Source organism: Lissotriton vulgaris, chromosome 1_2, assembly GCF_964263255.1.
Source record: "Lissotriton vulgaris chromosome 1_2, aLisVul1.2, whole genome shotgun sequence".
Lineage (NCBI taxonomy): Eukaryota > Metazoa > Chordata > Amphibia > Caudata > Salamandridae > Lissotriton > Lissotriton vulgaris.
Genome location: NC_141686.1, coordinates 282,557,743 through 282,582,679, shown reverse-complemented (window position 1 = coordinate 282,582,679; position 24,937 = coordinate 282,557,743). Strand labels below are relative to the sequence as shown.

Genomic DNA, 24,937 nt, shown 5'->3' with positions numbered 1-24,937 from the left:
CCTCTTCTTTAGGGGTTCGCACCTCTCATGTGCTTTTCACCTCACCCCTACTCCCCCCCCCCCTCTGTTTCTCTGCCTATCGCCACTCTCTTTCTGCCCCCTGTCTCGTGTCTCACTCTGTCTCCCCTCACAGACGGGTCTCCGCAGTTCGCCACCGCCCGTGTCCCCTAACACTCTCCAGATGGGCCAATGCTTGGTTTCCTCTTCTTTAGGGGCTCGCACTTCTCATCATGTTATATTATTCTCACTAGTACATCAGTCTGGGTTCATTGTGCACTCATGTGTTGTGTACATCACTATGGTTGATATTTATTCTGTATCACAAGCAGGATGCACTCTGTTCACCAGTTTATGGCAATGGACGTTATTTATTGAATACCACAAGCATAGTGCATAATACATGACACTGAATTGTGTTTCCAGTTTACCACCATCAGGCTACACTAGTGCATAACAATAAGATTTTTCTACTACACTACAGTCTGGGTAAACTCACGCTCATTCGTAGACCATAATGCACTTTGTTAATTTATCACAATCATGGTGCAGTGTATTCACTAGTGCATCAAAGTATATTTGCTTCTTGGATACCAGAATCGGGGTGCATTGTGTGCGCTAGTACATCATTGTGATTTTTCCTTGCAGTGTCAAGCAAGATGCATTAAGTCTGCAGGCCATTACAATATCCTTTGTTCTTAGTATACCTCGATGACATTGCCTTGTGAATGGTAGTACGGCAGACTAGCCTTTGTAGATTGTGCTCCACATCAAATAGTACTATGTTCTTTAGTATATCACAATGCCATGTTTTTATAGAAATTCCAATGATATCAGTAGTATATTGAGTATTAGTTGTGAATCGTCTACTATAAACAGTTCACAAAAGTACCCTTGCAGGTCCTTTGTTCATAATAACCCACACACAAGATGCATTTTGCACTCTGTATCAAATAACGCCCTTGTTTACATAACAATACAGACAGGGTACATTTAACTCACTAGTATATCACAATCACCCTTGTACGAAATATACCTCAATCCAGGTGCATTGTGCTCACTAGTGCATCACAGTACCCTTATTTTGTACCCAAATTTGGGTGAATTATGTTTACTGGTACATCACAATGCCTTTTGTTTATATTATGACACACCAGGCTACATTGTGCACACTACTACACCACAGTGTACTTTTTCCTACACCAGCCACTGTCAGTGGCACAAGGTCTCTCTCTCTCTTTCTCTCTCTCTCTCTCAATCTTTTTATCTCTCTCTACATCTCTCTCTCTATCTCTCTCTCAATCTCTTTTTCTCTCTTTCTCTCCCTCTATAAATCTCTCTCTACATCTCTCTCTCTCTCTCTCTCTCTCTCTAAACTTCTCTCTCTCTCTAAACTTCTCTCTCTCTAAATCTCTCTTTCTCTCTCTAAATCTCTCTTTCTCTCTCTCTCTCTCTCTCTCTCTCTCTCTCTATCTCTCTCCCACTCCCTCTCTCTCACTCTGGTCGGTTGACATGCTAGCTGTCTATTTGGGAGTAGGACGTAGCTGATACTCAAGTTACTATGTAAACAAGCATTGGCGTAGCCAATAGGTCTCACTTTTGGGGCCTTATAAGTGTTTAGCCATGGAACAGTTGATGTTGTTGCACCAAGGATATTGTGCTGCTTAACTAAATACTTATAAGGTCCCAAAAGCGAGACTTATTGGCTATGCCAATGCTTATTATTGGTGCCAGTGCGTTGATCAGTCAGCTGTACAGCATGATGTCATTATTGTTCGGTACAGTCATTAAAAGTTGACAGTACTGTATGTTTAAACAGTGCAACAGCATGTTTTCTTATCTGCGAGGTACTTACAAAGGGAAGCCATGGATCTTGTATTAAATTATTGATAAGTCAACCTTTCCCGCCCAAAGTATAGAATATTAGGTGTGCACCTGAGGCTTTCCACAAAGGTTTTGTTGTTCTTTTAAAAATGTAATACAGACTACCAGCCGCAGCACTTGATCGGAGTGTGACTTTGTACACCTGTCATTTATGATGCCATACTAATGTTATATATGATTTTTGATTAATTCCGGCTAGGCTCCCCTGGGAAGCCATTTTCAATTGTTGTAAGCAATTTACAATTGGATTGTCACTTGAACCTACCCACACCTTCCCAACACTGCACCACCCCCTTCCCCTTTTCCTGTACAGTGGGCACTGTTAAGATGTGTATTAATTATTTATATGTATATATACCCTAGAAATGAAAAAATACAGTGAAAAATGTATTTACACTATCTGAATAAACAATAGTGTTTCATAAGTAATTTGGTTTAAGAATTTTACTGAATCTAAATTAATCCCATTAGGTCTGGGACCACTCTTTCTATAACACATAACTACCCAGGTCCCTTGACTACCGGGTTGACCCTCTTACTGTAATCCTAATATTGGTGCCAGTGCGTTGATCAGTCAGCTGTACAGCATGATGTCATTATTGTTCGTCACAGTTATTAAAAGTTGACAGTACTGTATGTTTAAATAGTGCAACAGCATGTTTTCTTATCTTCGAGGTACTTACAAAGGCAAGCCATGGATCTTGTATTAAATCATTGATAAGTCAACCTTTCCCGCCCAAAATATAGAATATTAGGTGTGCACCTGAGGCTTTCCACAAAGGTTTCGTTGTTCTTTTAAAAATTGTAATATTGGCACTCCAGTGTGTATTGAATTACAACACTAGATGGGGTTTCCTCCTCTCCAGCACACATTCTTTGCCCTTTGGAGACATGCTGCCAACCGAAACTCGAGCGGCAAGTAGCAACTACTATTTTTCTACTTTTTGTGAGCCATTTTCTGCCACTACTGATTTGCGCAGACCTTGCCCCATACTATAATTGGAGGTGAGAGGCGTTCTGATTCTTTCCTATGTTCTGAAACTTTGGGGACTATCACCCAGTGTCAAACGTGAGGCTGTATGTGCTCCCATCTGATCTGGGTGTTTGGTACTTGATAGAAACTTCGGTCTACAAAACCTACTTGACTCTCCATGTAGATTAGTCGAGGTCTAGTTCATGGGAGGGGGTATTAACGTTTAGTCAGATACCTTATTTAACGGTGAGTTATTACATACAATAAAGATAAGTGCCCAGTTACTACTTTTTCTTTGAAAAGGAATAATGGTTTAGGGAAACCTAAACACTTTAGTGGTTATTACTTTAAAAACAAATAACCTTTTAATCAACAGTAAAAGACTAATAGTGAATGTTTGCTGTTTCCAGTCGTAATCTTTCAAGATACCAAACAAAAAAAAAAACAGAGTTTAAGGTTAGGGCTCAGTTTTGCATTTCTCAGACTGGTTCTTGGTTTGTTCTTTGCACTGAAACAGTTCTAACAGACTAAAATTGTTCAGAACACTGTTGCAACTCTAAATTCTAGTTCTGCATAATAGAGCATGTGTAGCCTTTAGTCATCTCTTTGCATTGGCTTCCAGTTTCGAAGAAGACGTTCTAAATAGTTTTAAGTTTTTGTATTTGTAATCTGGCAACGGAGAGCAGAGGTCCAGCTAACTAAAAGAAAATTCATGGTATTGCATTCATCCAAACGTCTTTGATCGGACTAAGTGTTGGTCCTTGTATTAGGTGGAAGAGAATAGGTTATGCCTTTTCTTTCCTTGCAGCTCCAGGGTGGAACACACTGCTGATACCTCTACGGGAGAACCATTTAACTTTTAGATAATATCTTCAGATGTGGCTTTTTCCTGCTACTTATGCTGGTCTTGCTCTTTAAGTAGTTTTTCGCTTTTTAGTTCCAAAGTGGTAATAGAGCTCTTAATACCCAGTTTTATTCAGTAAGTAGGCGAGTGCTATCCTATGAGAGACCCACCTCCTGGATAAACCGGGAACTGTCCTGAGTGCTGAAGATTTTTAACATTGAAGTTTATGAAGATGCTGTTGAGGCTCCGATGGCTCGCAGTTACTGGGATGAAGATACTAATGGCATGGACTGAACAGGCTCTATTATTTGCACCTCTCTTCTAGGGTGATGGTTTTCCTTCTTCCATATTTTCCTCAATGAGTAAAATTGTCAAATTTAACGTAAGTTATCTTGCTTTTTGACAGCAACAATTTATAGTACACCTGGAGACAGCCATTTTGGAGCCAAATGGTTCTTGCTAATGGGATAGATATCTTGAGAGGTACTGCTCACAATTGAAAATGTCAATTGCCCTTCGACTGCTGGGTTTGAACATCGGATTTTATCGGCTAATGAATGTAACCACCATTTATGTTTTAGGCCATCTTAAACCTAATTTGGATGTCTTTACAACTGTTGGGCGCAGTTGGAAAATGCCTGCACCACCAGCCTACTGGTAGCCCTGGCTGGCATTTGCTGTACAAGATCCGTCAACCTTGTCATCCTTGTATTTTGGGGTCTCTCTGTTATCTCCTCACAGTTGTAATAGCACCAGTTATCGATGGGATTTTTCATTTTGCTGCAGGGCTTGTGGCTCTCCCCAGCCTTCAGGAGCAGTATAATTTGAAACTCAATGTGTCAAAGTCAAATTTAGACTACATAGTACTATTGTCAAGATCAGGATTCTGTGTGCCAGGCTGAGAGGTTACTGTTCCTCAGCGCAGAAGATTTGATTAAAGGGGTCCCAAGTGTGGCTCAGGTCTCCTTATTCATCAGCATACAGACTAGTCCTCCCTTGATTGTCTCTATACTATACTTTACTCTCTCTGCAATCCATTTTTCTACCTGCTTTCCATTCTTCCTGTGTTCCAGCTCTCTGATCTAACTGAGAGGCAGCGTGGGTGCTAAATAAAGTGCAAATAAATGAATACATTCAGAGCCACTATTTAATACTATTACATCGATGTCCCCTTTAAATTACAGGCAAAACAGCATTGTCTTCATCAAATTATGTCCAAAGTTTAATTGAGCCTACTTACAAAAATGTTGTGACTTATTGACATTTCTGTAAATAAGACACCTGGTGGCATGCTCTTTCACCCTCCATCATCTTCGAAGTATGAAAACTCTTTAAAGGTTCACTACAGAGTGATTTGATTGTACCCTCACCTGGACTTACACAATTGCCACCATGAGGAGCCCTTATGAGTTGTACATTTTCACAGATGATTGTTTAGACCATGGGTACGCGCAAACATTTCCTTAGGGGCCACAAGGGCTGCATTGATGGCAGCACAGTGGGAGTGGGGCTTTGTGGGGGGTTAAGGTGGGTGTTGGGGAAGTGAATCATGTACATGGTGTTGTCAGTGAGTCGTTAAGTTATTTTAATGGTTTCATTACATACTGCCCTCTAAATTAAGCCCCTAGTATTTAGAACAGTCCTAGATCTGACAATACTGTATTATTCTCTGTCTGAATTGCTACCCTCTACTACACCTCGGGGTAAGACTTTCTGCTTGCTATCACTGCCTAGGGAGGCGCAAGTGTAACAAGAATTGGTATCCAATAGGTCTTTACTATGTGAGAGCTATTGGCTTTGGCAATGTGTTTTAGCCATGTTGTACACCAGTATGGCTGCTATTCATCATGGCTAGACATTAGTTGGTAAGAGTGGTGTGGCTCACTGGTTAGAGGCGGCAGACCCGGAAGCAGAGATCGACCCAGGACCAGGGTTCGATTCCCGACGCAGCAGGGTCTTAGGCCATGGTCAGCGGACTCGATAATTCTCGCCTCGGTGCCTACTCCAACCATGGGTCTCACTCAGCAACTCTGGGCAATAGCTTGCTTAATCTCTACTAACGGCCCCATCAGCGCCGGGGATGCTTGTCTTCACCTTGGAGATGCCCAGGAGGGACCATCTCACAGGGAAAGCCAGGATGGGTTCCCCAGCAGTATACAGCGCCGTGACGCCCCTTTGTTGGGGCAGCTGTGCGCTTTACAAGTATACGACATTTAACATTTAACATGTAGTGGCGTAGGGTTGGGTGGGGTAGATTAGAGTGTGGTAGACGGGGGCAGAGTGAAATGGGGTAGATTGGAGTTGCATGGAGTGAGTTAGATTGGGATAGCATGGAGTGGGTAGACTGTAATGGGGTATATTGGGGTAGAGGGGTGGATTGGGGTAGACTGTAGTGGTGTAGAGTGGCTCTTTTACTTTGGTTGTTACACGGTACGTCTTCTTTAGTCTTTAATCACTATTTTCTTTAAATAGTTTCACTACTGCAGGCACAATATGCTTTCGGTTTGTGAAGGGCACTGCTTTTACTTTAAGTGTGCCTTTAAGTGTTTGGGAATGCCGCCACTTTCACTTCAAGCGGTGCCGCTTTCACTTTAAACCCGCCTTTAATTGTTTCAGAACTATGCTTTCACCCACAAACTGGTATTTTCATTTCTCCTCTCGAAGGAGCGGCCGTCTTTTCCAAGACATGGCTTCACCAGACAACCTTATTTTTAACAGAGAAATTTGCCGAGATAATCTCTCTCCTCTCTAAACAGGAGAGGAAACTAGCAAACGCGGGCCACTGAGATGCTGCCCTCCCCGCCTTCTCTCTCCACACATCCACAGACTACGACCAGCGTCCATTTGAAAGGGAGTGTGTAACACATTGGTTCATTTGTTTCTCCTCGGGAAGAGAGACGCTACCAGCAGGAGGAAGGGGTGGCAGATGACGGCGGAATAGTTTCTAGTTGTGTTGTGAAAAAGGAGAGGTTTAGCTGTAAAGATTGTTATTGCTCTCCTAAACTGAATATGGGTCTTGTTTGGAAACATCGATATTCAGTGAATGTCCATAAATCACAGGATGGGAATTTTACACCGAGACATGACCCTACTTTACAAGCTTCAAATAAGTTTAGTATTTACAAACCCACATATGGTGTTTTGTATGTACATTTTAGTCTCTCTGAAATCAAAAGTTATTGTTTGATAGAAATAAAATGAAACGTGATGCATGTTTAATGTTAAAGTTTAAATAAACAAGCAGATACCTTTAGCAAAGGCACAAACGCAACGTTAAATGAGAAGACTACGAGTATCTGCTTGTATTTTTTTAAAAATAACTTTATTTTATTGGCATTCGCGTCAAAAGTAATACAGACATTTGAAGGCAGACAAGCATACTGTTCAAGCATAACCTATCAGAGATAAGCCCCCTCTTGTTGAGCAGTACCTGCAAAGCACATAACCGCCTCAACACCCCCGCCGCCGCTGTCACCTAACCACCATGCAAGCAGCCAAACGGTGAAGGAGATCACCGTCTGGCCCCCCCCCCCCTCCCAAACACCCAACACCCTCTCCCACCCCGAACTGGTGTACCTTCCTAGAGTACCAAGGTGTGTTATGAAGTCGGGGAAAGTCCCACCTGAATCTCCGAAAGGTATGATGTAGGGGCCAGACTTGGAAGTCAAAGAAGGTAGAGATATTTAGGGCATGTAATCTCATTAATTTCCGTGGATAAAAAAGCAATCAGAGGCTGCCAGGCGTCAGAAAAACTGTCCATATTGTGGGACAGGGAGGCCTGTATGCGTTCCGTACCTAGGACATACCATAGTTTATGTAACCACCCCAGTCTTGTCGGTATCACAGGTGAACCCCAGTGTGAAAGGATGTTCTGTGTGGCAGCTCCCAAATCTATCCCCATCAATCTGCCCCTCCTAGATTTGAGTGGGGTTTAATGGGGTTAAGCAGACCCAAGATCACGTAAGCAGGGAATCGTGGAAGCTCAGTGTCAAAGTGGCAATCTATATTGTCTAGGACCTCCCCCCAGTAAGTCTGGAGCTCTCTGCATTCCCATAAAATATGTATCCGGGTGCCCTCCTCCCCGCACCCCTGCCAGCACTGCGGACTGCGTGTTGGATTCCCCTTATGAAGATAGGCTCGGGTCAAATGCCAGTACATAGCTACCTTAACTGCCACCTCCCTGCTAGCTGTATTACGCGCTGTGTGGTTCGCGTGTTAATAAATATCCGCCCACTCTTTACTCGTTTAGGTGTCTCCCTAGTTCTGTTTCCCATCTTCTCTGGCATGAGGTTGGCTCTGCGGGGGCCTCCGCCCTAAGCATATCATAGATATCAGTTATCAGTGCTTTGTCCGTGTTTTTGAGGCACAGCTACTTCTCAAACGTAGTAAATTTCCGGGACACCTTTGGGCGAACATCAGCCTGGAGAAGCCAGTGTCTGAGCTGAAAATAGCGAAAGCGCTCAGTGTCCGGAAGACCATAATCACTCCCAAGATCATAAAAGGAGATGATACCCTCAAGGTTGAAGAAATGGCGTGCCGACCGGCACTCTGATGCCCTCCAGGCAGAAAAAGCCCTAGGGTCCACCCCTGGGGAAAGCTCCTGATTATCGAAAAGCTGTGTCATAGGTGAAGGGAATGTCGTCAGGCCCCATTTTACTGCCACCCCATCCCATGCTCGCAACAAAGACTGTGTAACGGGCGAGACCTGGAGTTCGGGGGGTCTGTGAGTCTGATTAAGAAAGGGGACCTTCCAAAGATCCCATTGCGCTATCGAGCGATCCTGGAAAAGCCAGCTTTTCTCAGATTCAGGGCATTTCTACTCCACCAGATACTGCAATAGCGCTGCACGAAAATATTTCGAAACAATGGGGATGCCCAATTCCCCGTCGTCTGGCCTCAGATATCCCAGGTTCTTGCATAGCCGGGGTCTCTTCCTTCCCCAGATGAATAGATTAATAGCCCTCTGTAGAGCTGGTATCGTACCCGGGGGTGGGCTGACCAAATTAGTTTGAAAGAGGTACAGAGCTCGAGGTGAGAGCGACATCTTAACCTCTGCCTCTCTGCCTAATAGGGAGAGCGAGTGACCCTCCCATGCATTCAAGTCTTTGGTTGAGCATTGTAAGAACTTAGAGTAGTTGAGATGAACCGTTTGGGACACCGATGCTGCAAGCTCTATGCCCAAATATGGAATCGAGGAATGAACGGGTATGCCCTCATATCGCCCATCCCCAGATGTTCTGGCTGGGCCCCTTCTCGAAACCATAATACTGAAGACTTCCCAATATTGATTCACAGACCCGAAACTTGACCAAAATCTTTCAATTCCTGCAAAAAATCAGGGACAGAGCGAGCTGGGACTCCAGGGAGGCGATGATGTCATCGGCATACAGACTAACTGCATGTCTCTCTCCCCAAATGGGATCCCCACTATCCCCGGATGGTCCCTAATCCTCTGCGCCAGCGGTTTTACTTATAAGGCAAAGAAAAGGGGGTCAACTGGCACCCCTGTCTGGTTCCCTGTTGTATCTCAAAAGATGTGGAGATTACCCCATTTACCCTGAGCGTCGCCCTAGGGTTGGTGTAGCAGCTCGCCTTCTCTGCATCCACAGACAAGAGAAGGGCGTCCATGTTAGTGCGATGGGCCTTATCGATAATATGAAAGATACGTTTCGTATTATCGCTACATTGTCGGGCCTGGATACAGCCAGAGTGATTGGGGTCGATTATGCCCGGCATGAGGGGGCCCAGACCCGTTGCCAGAATCCCTGTGAACAGCTTTAAATCAACATTAAGCAATGAGATGGACAGCAGATGGCGCTGGTGTGAGTGTTTCCCTCTCTCGACCCCCACGCCACTTGCAACGCGAGGCGGATGGGAGGCTGACCTACCCCCCGGACTGCGACAACCGGCTTGCTGATTAACGGCCCGGAGTCATCCATCTATTGTGCCGAACTCCTAAAAAACAACAAACTTCTTGCTGCCTGGAGTAACGGCCAGGATTATCGGCCCGTAACTATCCCCTCATCAAGCCGGGCTCCGGCGGACTGCTTGCTCCACGGACTGGTTCTTCCCTGGAGGGTGATCGCGCTGCCTTGTCTGTTCGCCGTTCATTTGGAGCTCCGGGCGTTCCAGGCTTTTGGCCCACGCCCAGAGTGGATTTGGGCTGATTGTGCTGATTGTGCTGGCTCCTCTGTGGCTGGTCTCCAGTGGACACGACTGACGGCTTGTTGACCGGCGGCGGCGGCCAGGATTATCGGTCCAGGGATCATCCACTATCGACCCGGACATCGGAAAAAACTGTCCAGATTAACGGCCCAGAGCGGACCTGAGTTGATTGTAGCCGGACTCCAATAGACTGCTTGCTGCATTGTTTGACGGCCTGGAGCTATTAGTTTACTGAGCCAGGACGCCAACAGCTGCCCTGATTAACTGCCTGGATTAACTGATTAACCTGCCTAGCCGATTCAACAAACTGCCTGCTGCCCGTGATGACTTTGCTCAGCGTATGATTGCACTGCCCTCTTCGCTCCCCACCTATCTGGACCCCCGGGCGCCCGAGCTCTGGTCTATGCTCGGAGCGGACATTCAATATCTATGCAAGTACGTTGCTATGCTGATTGTGCTGGCTCTTCTGTAGTTGGGAACAGGACTACTTCTGCCTTTACTCTTGCGCTCCAAAAGGGTCTGCGGTTGTTAAGAGCTACTGGCAACAGTTTTGGGAGACCCTGTGATAAGCAAGGCGGCGGAAGTTGTAGGAGCGGCGGAATGACCACGCAGGGCCAGAAAAACCTTAAAGCAAAAAGAAACCACATGACCCACGAAGAGCCGGGTGAAAGCAACAAGCTGGTGAAAGATTCTGAAAAACAAGAACTCCCAACTAAAGGTAATAGGGAAGGAGGGGGTCTAAAAAATTATTCAAAAGAAAATCTATCTGCAGGTGCTGTAGGACATTCGACCTCTATCGCCAGACACTTTCCTGTGCTTACAACCTCCCATACACCTATTTTGACCCCTACTTCTAATCCTATTTCCGTTTTAACTGATAGTAATAATCCGCCTGACATAGAGCCTGCTCAAGAGCTCATGCATCCCTCGTCAGAACAGATACTACCACCTACGAGCTGCCATAACGGAGAGACTATCAGGAATAACGATGTGCAACCCTCTGCTTCTACCTCTACTTTTGGTGAACAAGCTACCACAGATTCCACTGTTGTCAATGATATCACTCCCCCTGCTTCCTCTGTCACCTCTACTCCCAATGTCCCTGAAATGATAAAAGACATCTCCAGCAAGGTTAAAAAGCTGGCAGTGAGTGACGTGGAGAATGCATTATATAGCTCAAAAAAGCCACAGATCTCAGACTTAGCGGACCCTGCAAACGAAAAAAAAATTTCAGTCTCAGATTGCTCTCAGCCAGGCACAGGCGATGAGGCTTCAAGCCTATCAGAAAGCAGCAAGTCTGAAGGGATTCAGAGCGATAAAGCAGCTGGCAATGTTAGGAAAAAAGCCTGCAACAAAAGGCGCAGCCAACTAAAGGGAGCTCATCCAGATCTACAAAGAACCTTATCTTTGGGGGTTTCTAGTCAACAACACGGGGCAAGCCCACAGTTAACTACCGCAAGCACCCACAAGCCCTCTTTGTTGTCAATTCTCGAGTCTATCAAACAATTCCAGGAGGAAGCTCAAACTGATAGTCTGGCTGCGAAGGGGGCTTCTAAAAAAAAACTTCAGGGTGGCATCCAAAAACTCAACAAAATCTGTACCGATATTGGTGACCGGGTCTGTATGGTGGAAGCAAGAACTGAGACTCTGGAAACAGAAGTTGTGCAAATAAAAGAGCACTGTGTCACACATGAGGCTTGCTTTACCGACTTGATGGTCAAGATGGAGGAGCAACAGAACCGGATGTTGAGGAACAACTTGAGACTGCTAGGGATCCCGGAGGGCGCTGAAGGGGAAGACCCTAGAGGGTTCATCATGAAATTACTCCGGGCAGCCTTTCCCTCACAGTCTAACTGGAATTGGGATCAGGAGATCCAAAGAGCCCATCGTTTTCCTTTCAACTTGAAGTCAAGGTGGGACGGTAGTAGCCTTAGAAACGAGAAGCCTAGAGCATTACTAGTCTTCTTTGGGAAATAGTCTATGACCAGGCCAGGCCCAACTCCCAGAAAGAAGCTGATGGGATAAAGTTCTTTGCCAAACCAGACTTCAGCCACGCAACAGTTGAGCGAAGGTGGTGGCTCCGCCAACTGATAACTCCTTTTCAACAACAAGGTGCTCAAATATATTTGATGAACCCGGCCAGACTAAAAGTAATATATGGTGAATCAACCCGGGTTTTCCTATCCAAAATCAAAGCAGGAGCATATTTGAAAGAATTAACCACGAGAAAGAAAACCTAAATCCATGAACGTTAAATTCTAGACAAAGCTTCTCCTGACTTTTCTAACCTCAAGTCCAAGCTGTTGTGTCCTGGCAGAGGAGATTTGAATGACATCTTTTAGCTTTGTCTTCTCTGCTTTTCTTTTCTTATCGCACATGAACTTGTCCGCTTCTCTTCTCTAATTTTTCTTTATTTTTTTAGGTCGTCTCGTTAGAAATAATGAAACACTAGGTGGGGTGGCGGTCGGGACCTCACATAAGCTCACCATTATTCAGGGTTTTCCTGACTGTCTAATTTTGGGAGTGGGGTGGGGGGTGGGTTTTCGGGTCTTTTTCAAATTATGTAGGGCTAAAGGCTAATAGGTTGAACTGGATTTTACTTAAACTTTAACCCTCTGTATCCACAAAATGTGAGAGGGATGGGGTACTGGGTACTGGGGGGAGGGGACTGTGGGGGTGGGATCGGGGACAGTGGGAGTGGGGTCGGGACCGAGGGTGGGGACAGACTCAGGTTGCTGTAATCATATATTGGCCATTGCTTGAACTAGTCAAAGAATCCACTGAATAAATTTAGGATTGTTTTGTTAAATATATGTGGTCTTAATGACTCTGCTTAGAGACAGAAAACTGCACAGGTTCTAAGATTGATGGGGCAGACATCATCTGCCTCCAAGAAACTCACATTGAAGGCAGCCAGAAATCCCTGTTGAATTCCCTCTGGTTCAAGGCTATAGGGGCAACCTCTCAGGGAGCTAAGGTAAAGGAAGTCTGAATACTGGCGCGTCATACCTTACCGTTAACAGTGAATCAAGTTAAAACTGACACGCTGGGGAGATGGGTTTTGACAAGCTGTTCTTTATCCCCCAAATTTGTATTTACTATTTGTTCTGTCTATGCCAGCAGTTTGGATGATCCAGGGGTAATAAATTATGTACACGAAGAACTTGCCCGCTGACCAATCCCGGTAATCTTATGTAGGGACTTGAACTTAACCAGTGTAAAATAATTTTTCCCATGGGCTGATTATCACAGATGGTCTGTCAAGCTTCCACACTATTGTATCCGCACACTATCAGAGGGAACGGTCTTCCTTAGTTACACAAACAAACCCATTGCAAATGTCATCATGAGAATATAAAAAACGTATTACGTCATTCATGAAGGTAATTTAAAAACACATTGATCAACAATACATTTTACCAAAGTCAATATAAAACAAAAGTTAAAAGCATGTACACAAAAGGAGACCAAATCAAGTGAGTCATTACAAAATCATCAAGTTTCATTAATCCGTTGGAATCTTAAATCCCCCGTCAAGCCAATATCGGCAAATGAAATCGCATTAGTTCCTCAGATTAAAAAAAAAAGACAATGCGTCGACGCGTTTCGTGTATTGCTCGTTTTTGCACCACCTTTTTCAAGACAGAAAAACTTTGTTGTCACTCTATTTTCGTGTTCAGTATTAAAAAGTCAAATACAATCTTGTGATAGTTGTATCAAGAGTTGTGGCAAAAACACTTGCTTGCTAGTGTTTGCTAATCCTGTTGTCTTCCGGATTAGGAGGTCTGTTTCACCCCGCTAGGTCCTTCTTATTCATGGAATTATATCTTTCCTCGTTATTCTGAATCAATATAGATCCAGTATTATCAGTTGGTTATAGCCAGTCTGTATATATGACCCTTCTGGACCTCGTATTCATTCGGGATCCAAGGTGCCGTCTATTTCTTCAGGAAAAAGTCCTCTTGCGTTGCAGAGAAATTGCAGTCGATTATATTAGTGAACAAACTGCTCTTATGTGGAGCCAGTCACGTTGCTCCTCTCTGCCGTTACCTTCATTAATGATTAGGGAAGATCTTTTTATCTCAGCCGGATTCTTTTCTTTCGGTGGCCCAGTACAGCGTGGGGTTCCTCCGGTTGTAAAACAGCTAAACTTAAACCTGCCTAGTACTTGGGGACCGGAAGGGTCTTGGATTTATCAAGGCCGGAAACCCAAAGTCTACTGAGCATTGCTCAATTTGATTAATACCCATGGCTTAAAGGATGTTTGGGCATCCCTAAAATCTGATCAAAATGGTTTTACTTTCTTCTCTGCTCCTCATGCTTCATTCGCCAGACTCGATTATTTTTTTGTTTCGCCTGTTTTAATACACAAGTGTTCTATTGATGTAGCGCCTCGATTACTATTGGATCACAACCCCCTTATTTTATATCTGGAAGGGTGGACTAATCAGGCACCCACTTCAGATTGGACCTTTGAAAAGGCATTACTGTATAATAATGCCTACAGAAAACATATGGCCCGGTGGATTCAAGAATTTTTTTGCATTAATAATGGATCAGTATCCACTATGGTCGTATGGGACGCATTTAAAGGTGGCATAAGGGGCAAGACTTTACGGTTCTCTATCAGGAGGAACCGTAAGGAGAAAATACATACCAACACGTTGCAGGTGCAGCTGATTGCAGCAGAGAAGAAATTAATCCAGGCTGTTCAGTCAGGGTCGGACATAGAGGAAGCGCAGCTTGCATTGTTTGTGGTAAAATTAGAGATGGGTACAATGCTGGCAGAAAAAGTAGCTACTAAATGGACGGCGTCAAAGGAGAAATGCTACGAGGTCGGAGAACTTATCGGTCATCAGCTTGCCATGGCAACTAGGCAACAGGTTACAATCAATACCATTAATGCTATAAACACAGATGCTGATGGGTTGACATCTGATCCCGCAAAAATAGAAGAAGCATTCAGGAAGTTTTATGAGAAGCTTTATTCGGAAGATCTAATCGGAACAACTGAAGATATAGAAATTAGGGTCAGGGAATATTTAGGTAACACACCCACTGAAAACTCAACTCTAATGCATATGAGGCACGGACAGTATACCCGTCGAATTTTATAAAGTTTTTCTCTACAGATTAAGGATGCCTTTACTAAGGTAGTAAGATCTATTTTCGAGGGGGCTAAACCTCCGGATTCCTAGTCATTAGCTAAAATAGTTATATTTCCGAAAAAGGATAAATCACCCCTGGAAATGTCTTCATATAGGCCTATTACGTTAATAAACACTGACTCTAAAATCTTCTCTAAAATTATCGCCACCAGACTTTCTATTAACATTGAGTCCTTAGTCTCCAAATGGCAACATGGTTTTTTACCAAAAAAAGGTACCACTGATCATGTCCGCCGGACTATTACCCTTTTTGACGCTGCAGAGGTGTCAGGAGACCCGATCTCGTTAATACTCTTAGATGCTGAAAAAGCGTTTGATCGGGTCTCCTGGCAATTTCTCTGGGCCATTCTGCGAAGGATCAGTTTTGGACCTAGAATACTTCAAGCGGTGCAGGCACTTTACTAAGAGCCAACAGCCAAAATATGTATTAATGGCTATCTGTCTGATCAGATTAAGATTACAAGAGGAACGAGGCAGGAGTGCCCTTGTTCACCCTTGCTATTTGCACTCTACATTGACCCTCTGATAATTTTTTTAGGTCTCGCCTGTCGATGCGCATGCGCATCGAGCAAGCGAGAGTATTGGGACTTATCCACTCTTTCCCCAACTTGCAAGGAATCGTGGCGATTCCTTGCAGTGCCCGTGACTTTTAAGCTCAATGCGCATGCGCATTGAGCTTAAAAGCGCGTGCACATCAGTTCCCTCAGCCGCACTCCGCCCCCTCCCCTTCCCGCCGTGTCGCATTTCTCCTCCCCCCTCCCCTCTCCTCCGTCCGCCTTGTTTCTTTAATTTAACCCGCTCCGCCCCCTCCCCTTCCCGCCGTGTCGCATTTCTCCTCCCCCCTCCCCTCTCTTCCCTCCGTCTCGTTTGTTTAATTTAATTTAACCCGCTCCGCCCCCTCCTCTTCCCCCCGTGTCGCATTTCTCCTCCCCCCTCCCCTCTCTATTGTGTGTGTTCATCTAGCGCAATGTGCTTCCGGTGCATAGCTCAGCCAGCGTTTCCAGGGAACTTTTGTTAAAACCCTAACAGGTTAAGGACTGCCCCCCCCCCCCCTAGACGTCCTTGGTACATGCTGTAAAGGCGCAGGACGCCCGATATCAATCATAAAACATCCACTCGGTATCAGTGCCAGTGCAGGCGCACACCATATAATATATTTTAATCTCGTGTCTGAGCGCACAGTAAACATATGCTTTTATAGTTGCCATCACCTCAGTGTATGCAAGCGACTAAACTGTCCGCCTTTCAAAGTATAGAAGGGGCAGAGGCGCGTATTGCATCCCAGCGGGAAGCGCTGCTCAATTGACACACCGGACCACCAGAAATTTTGACAAAATGTCCGAGCCAGGGACAATCTGAGGGTAACGTGCATTGTTAACCAGCGTTCTCCTTTCAGCCTGTAGCATTGCTAGCTTTTTGTATCCTATTCCGATTTAGAGGCAGAAGTATTTTCAATGACGGCGCACTTAACAAGATTAGATCGTAGTATGTACATACACTGTCGAATGCAAACTGGGTGCTCACAGTAAATGAAATACGTTAGATGCCCCTTTAAATAGGTTCACAGCAAGTTTGGCCCTACATGCCTCGCATTTTCTCAATTGGAATAGTTGCCTTTACTTCCTTGTATAAGTATACTGTATACTGAGGTGATGTCCCTTTCCACAGGCCTTAACATATGGTTGCCTTTCAGGTTAGAATGATAGAGAGCGGAGCGAAGACACCCTAAAACAAGGCTAGTATGATTTTTTGGGTGTATTATTATTAGGGTGCCAACAACGAGAACTGTTCATAAGCCAAACAACTTAAATCCATAGGGAACTTCAAATATGAATCGAATGTTCACGTCAATTTGGAGCATCCTGCTTTCCCATTTGATAACGGTATGCAGCATCAGGTTGGTTGACATTTTGCTTTCGTTATGTAGACATCTGTGGGGCTGGGGCAGCAGTCGGAATTATAGCGCAAGGGTAGACAAATAATGCAGCATATTATGCGATAAACGAAAGGACTAACTTTAGCGCAATATGCCCTGGCACGTTTCTCTAACTATTTTAACGCATATGGGCGTTTATAAAATAGCGACCCAGATGCTGTATACAATGTTTCTTAAGAAAGCTAGCACTATGAGCATTAGGTGATGAGTGTATAGTTACCTGGCCAATCGTTGCTTATGGCTCGATTAAGAGTTGGGTGGAAATAGATCAACAGTTTCTAGTGGACCCTCCCTCACCCTCACCCTCACTCACCCTCACCCTCACCCTCACCCTCACTCACCCTCAACCCCTCACCCTCACTCACCCTCACCATCACTCACCCTCACCGTCACTCACCCTCACTCACCCTCAACCCCTCACCCTCACTCACCCTCAACCCCTCACCCTCACTCACCCTCAACCCCCCACTCACCCTCACCCTCACTCACCCTCAACCCCTCACCCTCACTCACCCTCAACCCCTCACTCACCCTCAACCCCTCCCCCTCAACCCCTCACCCTCACTCACCCTCACTCACCCTCACTCACTCACCCTCACCCCCTCACCCCCTCACCCTCACTCGCCCTCACCCTCAACCCCTCACCCTCACTCGCCCTCACCCTCACTCACCCTCAACCCCTCACCCTCAACCCCTCACCCATCCTCAACCCCTCCCCCTCAACCCCTCACCCTCACTCACCCTCAACCCCTCACCCTCACTCACCCTCAACCCCTCACCCTCACTCACCCTCAACCCCTCCCCCTCAACCCCTCACCCTCACTCACCCTCACTCACCCTCAACCCCTCACCCTCACCCTCAACCCCTCACCCCCTCACCCTCACTCGCCCTCACTCACCCTCAACCCCTCACCCTCACTCACCCTCACCCTCACTCACCCTCAACCCCTCGCCCTCAACCCCTCACCCTCAACCCCTCACCCTCAACCCCTCACCCTCACTCGCCCTCACCCTCACTCGCCCTCAACCCCTCACCCTCAACCCCTCACCCACCCTCAACCCCTCCCCCTCAACCCCTCACCCACCCTCAACCCCTCACCCTCACTCACCCTCAACCCCTCACCCTCACTCACTCACCCTCAACCCCTCACCCTCAACCCCTCACCCTCAACCCCTCACCCTCAACCCCTCACCCTCAACCCCTCACCCTCAACCCCTCACCCTCAACCCCTCACCCTCAACCCCTCACCCTCAACCCCTCACCCTCAACCCCTCACCCTCAACCCCTCACCCTCAACCCCTCACCCTCAACCCCTCACCCTCAACCCCTCACCCTCAACCCCTCACCCTCACTCACCCTCACTCACTCACCCTCACTCACTCACCCTCAACCCCTCTCACCCTCACTCACCCTCAACCCCTCTCACCCTCACTCACCCTCAACCCCTCTCACCCTCACTCACCCTCAACCCCTCTCACCCTCACTCATCCTCAACCCCTCACTCACCCTCACTCATCCTCACTCACCCTCAACCCCTCTCACCCTCACTCATCCTCAACCCCTCACTCACCCTCACTCATCCTCACTCACCCTCAACCCCTCACCCTCACCCTCACCCACCCTCAACCCCTCACCCTAACTCACACTCACCCTCACCCTCACCCTCACCCTCACCCTCACCCTCAACCCCTCACCCCCTCACCCTCACTCGCCCTCACTCACCCTCAACCCCTCACCCTCACTCACCCTCACCCTCACTCACCCTCAACCCCTCACCCTCAACCCCTCACCCTCAACCCCTCACCCTAACTCACACTCACCCTCACCCTCACCCTCACCCTCACCCTCACTCACCCTCACTCACCCTCACTCACCCTCACTCACCCTCACTCACCCTCACTCACCCTCACTCACCCTCACTCACCCTCACTCACCCTCACCCACCCTCACCCTCACTCACCCTCACCCACCCTCACCCTCACTCACCCTCAACCCCTCACCCTCACACAGTGCAATAGGTCTCGGAGCATTTGAGTTAGAGCTTTTAGAATTGTTTATGGCTTTTTTTATTTGTAATTCTTTAGCATTGGCTACAGGAAACAAAAATGCTAAAGATTTACAAAAAAAACCCATAAACAATTCTAAAAGCACTAACTCTAATGCTGCGAGACCTATTGCATTTCCAATGCTTGTTTTATCAAACCCCTCTATCTTGCCAGTTAGTAGGTTCGGTATAGATACAAAGGTCATGTCCTAAGCCGATGACCTAGCCATAGTCACCCCCCAAAACCGATTCTGTAATTTAGGGCTTTGGAACAAGAGGCCCAGGAATTTGGAGCAATTTCTGGCTATTCCTTGAATAAAACAAAAACACAAATAGTTGTTAATGGGAAAATAAACTGGGAAGATAATAGAATCACCGGTAAGGCGAAATATCTAGGAGTAATCATAGTCTCTGACCCTAGATTCTTTAGTTTCAGAAAACCTTTCTCCTCTCGCTACCAATATGGAGAAGTCACTTCGGAGAATCGATAATTTAAACCTAACTATCGTAGGAAGTTGTAATGTCCTAAAGATGACATATTTTCCCAAATTACTTAATTTTTTTCGAACAATTCCTCTAAATTTTAATAATCATATACGCGCTGTTTTTGATCAAATTTTTTTCGCGGTTCATCTGATCTTACTCGCAGCCAAGAATGGCCTTTTACTCTCCTCTCGCTACCCAGGGAGAGGGGAGGCTGGGCTATTCCTAACTTAAAGCTGTATTATTGGGCCACTGCTCTACAACACTGTAGTTAACTTTCAAACCTTCGCCTTACCTTTTGCGTTTAGCAGAGAATGCAAGGGGCTGCCTCTGGCATCAATTGGAATTCTCTTACTATAAGCGAGTTCGATTTAAGACCATGATTAGTGCCTATCGGATGTTTTGCAAGGTATTTGGAATTTCTAAATCACATTATTACACCCGATTAGGCAAAATGATAACCTTTTTGTTAAAAACAACACTATTTGAGTTTGTAAACAGTTGGATTTTTTTTTTTAAATAAAAAAAAAGAAAAAAAGCAACGAGATAAGCCGGTAAGAGCCACACCGGGAAGCGTCCTTACCCGCTATCGGGGCTAGCAGCATCTCAGAGGGAAACGTGTCCGGGCCTGTAAAAGAATTGACGAGTCGGGTAAGTACTGGAGCCAGGACAGTGCAGAATTTCTTATAAAACCCCGCTGAAAATCCATCCAGTCCCAGGGCTTTCAGGGTTTGAGGCAGGAGATGACCCCTATCACTTTCTTGAAGCGAGTGGGATCATCAAGCGCATTGCTATTTGACTGGGTCAATGCCGTTATGTGTGCCTGCCGGAGGTGGGCATCTATCATAGGGCTGTTAACACACCTCCGCGCCAGCCAAACGCTGGGGTGGAGCAATTGGGGGAGGGGGGGGAGACAATACAACACGAAATGTGATATGCGGAATCACAGGTGAGATAATGGTGCAGAACAAGTGATGGACAATTGAGGTTCCTCTCCAAATGCGAGGGGCTCCACTTACACTGATATCCCCTTCTTCTATGATGAAGCATGACACAGCTTGCTGTGTGTGAGGGCAGTTTTATAAAATTGGTGCATTTCCATACACTTATCTACCCCCAGGTAGCATCTTAATCCCTCTTCTTTTTGTGAGATTTAAACTGTTGAGCGGGAGGTCGAAGAGGGTGTTATCCTCTCACCCCTCTGTACGTTGTGTATTCTTGTTCAATATCTACAAACCACATGACTTATCCAGGCAGTGCAGTCTTCTTTAATCCGGCTGCCTTCTCATCTCTGAAAGTACGAAAAGACTTTTCAGATGCTCTAAAACACATTACCAAAAAAAAAATAATTTGAAGAGAGACACTCAGTCTTTCAACTGGCACCATTAATTTAGCCATTGGGGGACCTGATTGGCGCTATAAAAATAAGCATTTGAATGCAATAGGTCTTGAATTTTCTAGAGTTTGTTATTTGCATTATAAATGGCAATGCCTTTCATTTATGTTTTAAAAACAAACTCCTAAAAATAAAAGGGATTGTCAATTCAATTCAATTCAATAATCTTTATTTCGTTGCAATTGCATCATAAAAGATATACAAAAAAAAAAAAGAGAAATACATAATACACATAGTTATACATGGCCACAATATCATCAGCAAATTTACATGATATATAATTATAATTCAGAAAGTGCTAGTGCATGACCAAAATATTATCCCTGGGCTTCTTAGTTACATCACGAGAGTGAGCTTTAAAACAATCATCAATAAATATAGTTAAAAGGATGGTTAAAATATTTACAAGGTTAAAAAACATTAAATTGATATATAACAGCCAGACACTTAAAATGCCAGTGATGATTTTTGCCTAATGAATTTTACTGCCAAAAGGAATCTACTGATACCAAACACTATTAATTGACTAGTGTCCGTAAGTAAAATTCTTCCTGCTTCCTTATATGAAGTTGTTCCAATATTACGGCACAATGGCACTATCCATTTTTTCCTAGTTTCTACATAACTTGGACAGAAAAACAAGATATGAAAAATGTCTTCTCTTGCATCATTTGTACATAAAGTGCATTTGTCATTACTGGTTTTCCCCCATTTAGACTCGGTTTCCCGAGTTCTTAGTATACCGTACCTATACTTTATATACAAGGTTTTTGCTAAAGGTGGTTGGATCTCATCGAGAAACATTTCAAACTTGGCTGCATTTTTCACCAATAGAAATCTTTCGGTTAGGGGGCCATGTGCTCCAACATATACAGCATCATGGCTCACTAAAGCCCAAAAAGAGAGTTTTACTATTTTCTTTGAGGACACAGTCAATAGTTCCGGTTGGGTCCAAAAGTGGGATAAACCCATTTTTGTTAACCAAATTTTGACATGTTTAAACCAAAAGATCTTGTTACATGTGTCCAGTTCCTGAACTTCAACCAACCCTTTTTTATATTCAGACAGCTCTGGGGTAATCCACAGCCTGACCCATAACAATAATGGTCTTAATAATGCATGTAGGTCAGTGCGTCGTATGTTCATATCAAGGAGTAAGGGTAATAATGGAGTACTACTAGGAACCATTAGTAGTCCCCTTAGAAACCTATTTTCCATGATTTCAAAAGTCTTTCTGCACACGGGTCCCCAGAGTTCTGCCCCATAAAGAACCGCCGACTGAACCTTGCACTTAAACAATTCTAATGCTGGGGTAACTGCTTTATTAACACAGTTATTGTGTCTTTTCAGTATTGGTAGGCAGTTTTGCTTGAAGACAATTTTAGATTTTTCCAGTTGGGGTTTCCAACTTAGGGCTGAATCTAATAGTACCCCCAAATAAGTAAAACTTGATTCATAGTCAAGTTTTTCTCCATTTAGTGTTAGGTTTTTCCTAAAACCTTTGTGAGGATTAAGTGCCATATATTTAGTCTTTTTCACATTAACTTCTAACCCTTTTGTAATACAATACTGCTGGAACCTGTCTAGTAAAGTCTGCAGGCCTCTGGGAGTTTGTGAAATGAGAATTGTGTCATCCGCGAAGAGGAGGGCCGAAACTCGATCCCCCCCCAAGCGAGGTGAATCATTGTCACAATTCTCCATATGGGCTGCAATATCGTTAACATAAAGGGAAAAAAGTGTTGGTGCCAGCACGCACCCTTGGCGTACTCCCCTCTTAATAGGGATTTCACTTGTTAGCTCGCCATTAGGACCCCATCTTACCCTGGCATAGTTATTCTGGTGTAACCTGATCACTAGTTTCAGAAGATCTTTTGGGAACCCCTGCTTTTTCAATGATTTCCACAGTAGGTCACGGGGGATGAGGTCAAAAGCTGCTCGTAAATCTACAAAGGTAACATATAAGTTACCTCTGCGAATAATAACATATTTCCAGTACAAGCAGCACAGCCTTAGTACCTGGTCGATGGTCCCAGTCTTTTCTCTAAACCCTGCCTGATACTTGGATAAAATCAGGTTTTCCTCTAGCCACGTATTTACGCGGTTGAGAATATGTCTGGCATAAATTTTCTGTGTTATGTCTAAAAGGCTAATGGGGCGATAGTTCGCAGGGTCCTCTCTATCCCCCTTTTTAAAAATGGTAATAATTTCTGCCCCATCCCATGTGTCAGGGATTTGGTCTCCTGCTGCGATGACATTAAATAAATGATTTAGATAAGGTGCCCAGATCTCCACATTATGTTTATAAAGATCACCAGGAATCTTATCCAGGCCCGGGGCCTTCCCTTGCTTCACAGAAGCAATTGCTGTTACAGTCTCTTGTAGATCAAAGATTACCAATAGGTTTTCAGCATCCTCTATCTGGGTTACTATTCCATTTGGATCTACCGTAGGCTTTTCTTCTGTAATTTTGGCTGCATATAATGATGTAAAGTGAGCAACCCATGTGGCTTCATTTAGGAATACCTCCCTCGAGCCTCTATCTGGTTTGTTCCCTTTGGCTACTAACTCCCAGAACTGCCTATGATCTTTGATTTTCGCAGCTGCTAACAGGCTGGACCATAGGTCCTCGTCCCAGGATGACTTTGCAGTAGCTAGTGTTTTATTATAAATTTTCCTTTTTATTTTAAGATCTTCGGGATTTTTTGTTTTTACCGCATTGATCAGGTCGGTTTTGGCATCTCGGCATTCCCTGTTAAACCATGGTTTGCCTACTAGTTTAGTGTTTACCGATCCATTCCCGTTCCTTGGTTTTTTTGTAATAAGATCAATCAGATTTTTACAAAAGGATTTATGCAGACCAATAAATTCACCCGGATTACAGTCGTCCATGTTGTAAAGCTCGAATGAGTTAACAAATGCAGAATAGATATTAGCCAATAGATCCTTTCTTTCTAGAATATATGCCCATTTAATGGCCCTTCGATTATTACTTAATACAACATTATCACAGATTAATGGTAGTTCTGGACCTTGGGTACCCCCAGTAGCTACAGGTTCTTTCAGGATACTTGACAAGAAACTCATTTCTAACGGGTAGTGGTCACTCTCAAACCGTTCTCCAACATTTAAATCATATGTGTATGGCCACAGTTTAAAAGAAACAGAAACATAGTCTATCTTGCTACTACAATTCCCCCTACTAAAGGTAAATGCTCTCGGGGAGTCTGATGGCATACGGCCATTACAGGCTCTTAGACCATAACTTGTGAATAACCCTGTGATCTGGAGGGCTAGTGTAGTTCCACGAACAGTTCCACTGTTTAGTACTGGTATCCCATGTGCAACATCCTCATCCTCATACAATTTGGTCATCCCCGCAATCGGCTCAAAATTGCAATTTAGGTCACCGCATAAAACAATACTTTCATCATGATCCAAAGTGCCCATGAGCATTTCCAATTTCTCTATGCATGGTGATTCCCTGTTAGTCGGACATGGTCTATTATACACATTTATGAGATTTATTATCCTCTTGTCACTTGTGGTTAGTTTCAATCCTATTATATCTAAGGAATCGGTGTTTAACATCTTTATCCCCACATCGATAGTTGTACTGATCCATATTACCAACCCTCCCGAGGCTCTCCCTCTTACTGAGGGCACAGCCGCCACTTGGTAGGTTCTGTATCCTATTCTATGGATCTGATCCGTGGCCCATGTTTCTTGTAGCACACAGATATCGAATGAATTAATATAACTATTCCAGTCAGGATCACACAATTTTGCACCAACACCCGCAACATTCCAAGAGACTAAGTTTAATAATGACGATCTCTCTTTTACACAATGTGTGCTAGCTTTAACAGTGGGGAGTAGATTATCATCAATGTTGCTACAGATATTTAACTGCCTATCCACCGATAACTTTCTAATATCACTATCTCCTCCCATTATATCACGGGGTCTTGTACATACTTCATGGTCGGACTCTATCAGATTATTGCGGTTGCAGGGATTTTCACTGCCAATCTCCTCATGATTAGTTG

General features: G+C 44.7%; 1 protein-coding gene across 7 annotated transcripts in view; it reads left to right on the top strand.

The window, feature by feature from the left end:
- The window catches only part of SZT2 (SZT2 subunit of KICSTOR complex), a 1,033,029-nt gene that overhangs the window by 1,774 nt on the left and 1,006,318 nt on the right, over window positions 1–24,937 (top strand). The gene's annotated exons all lie outside the window — the stretch shown is intronic.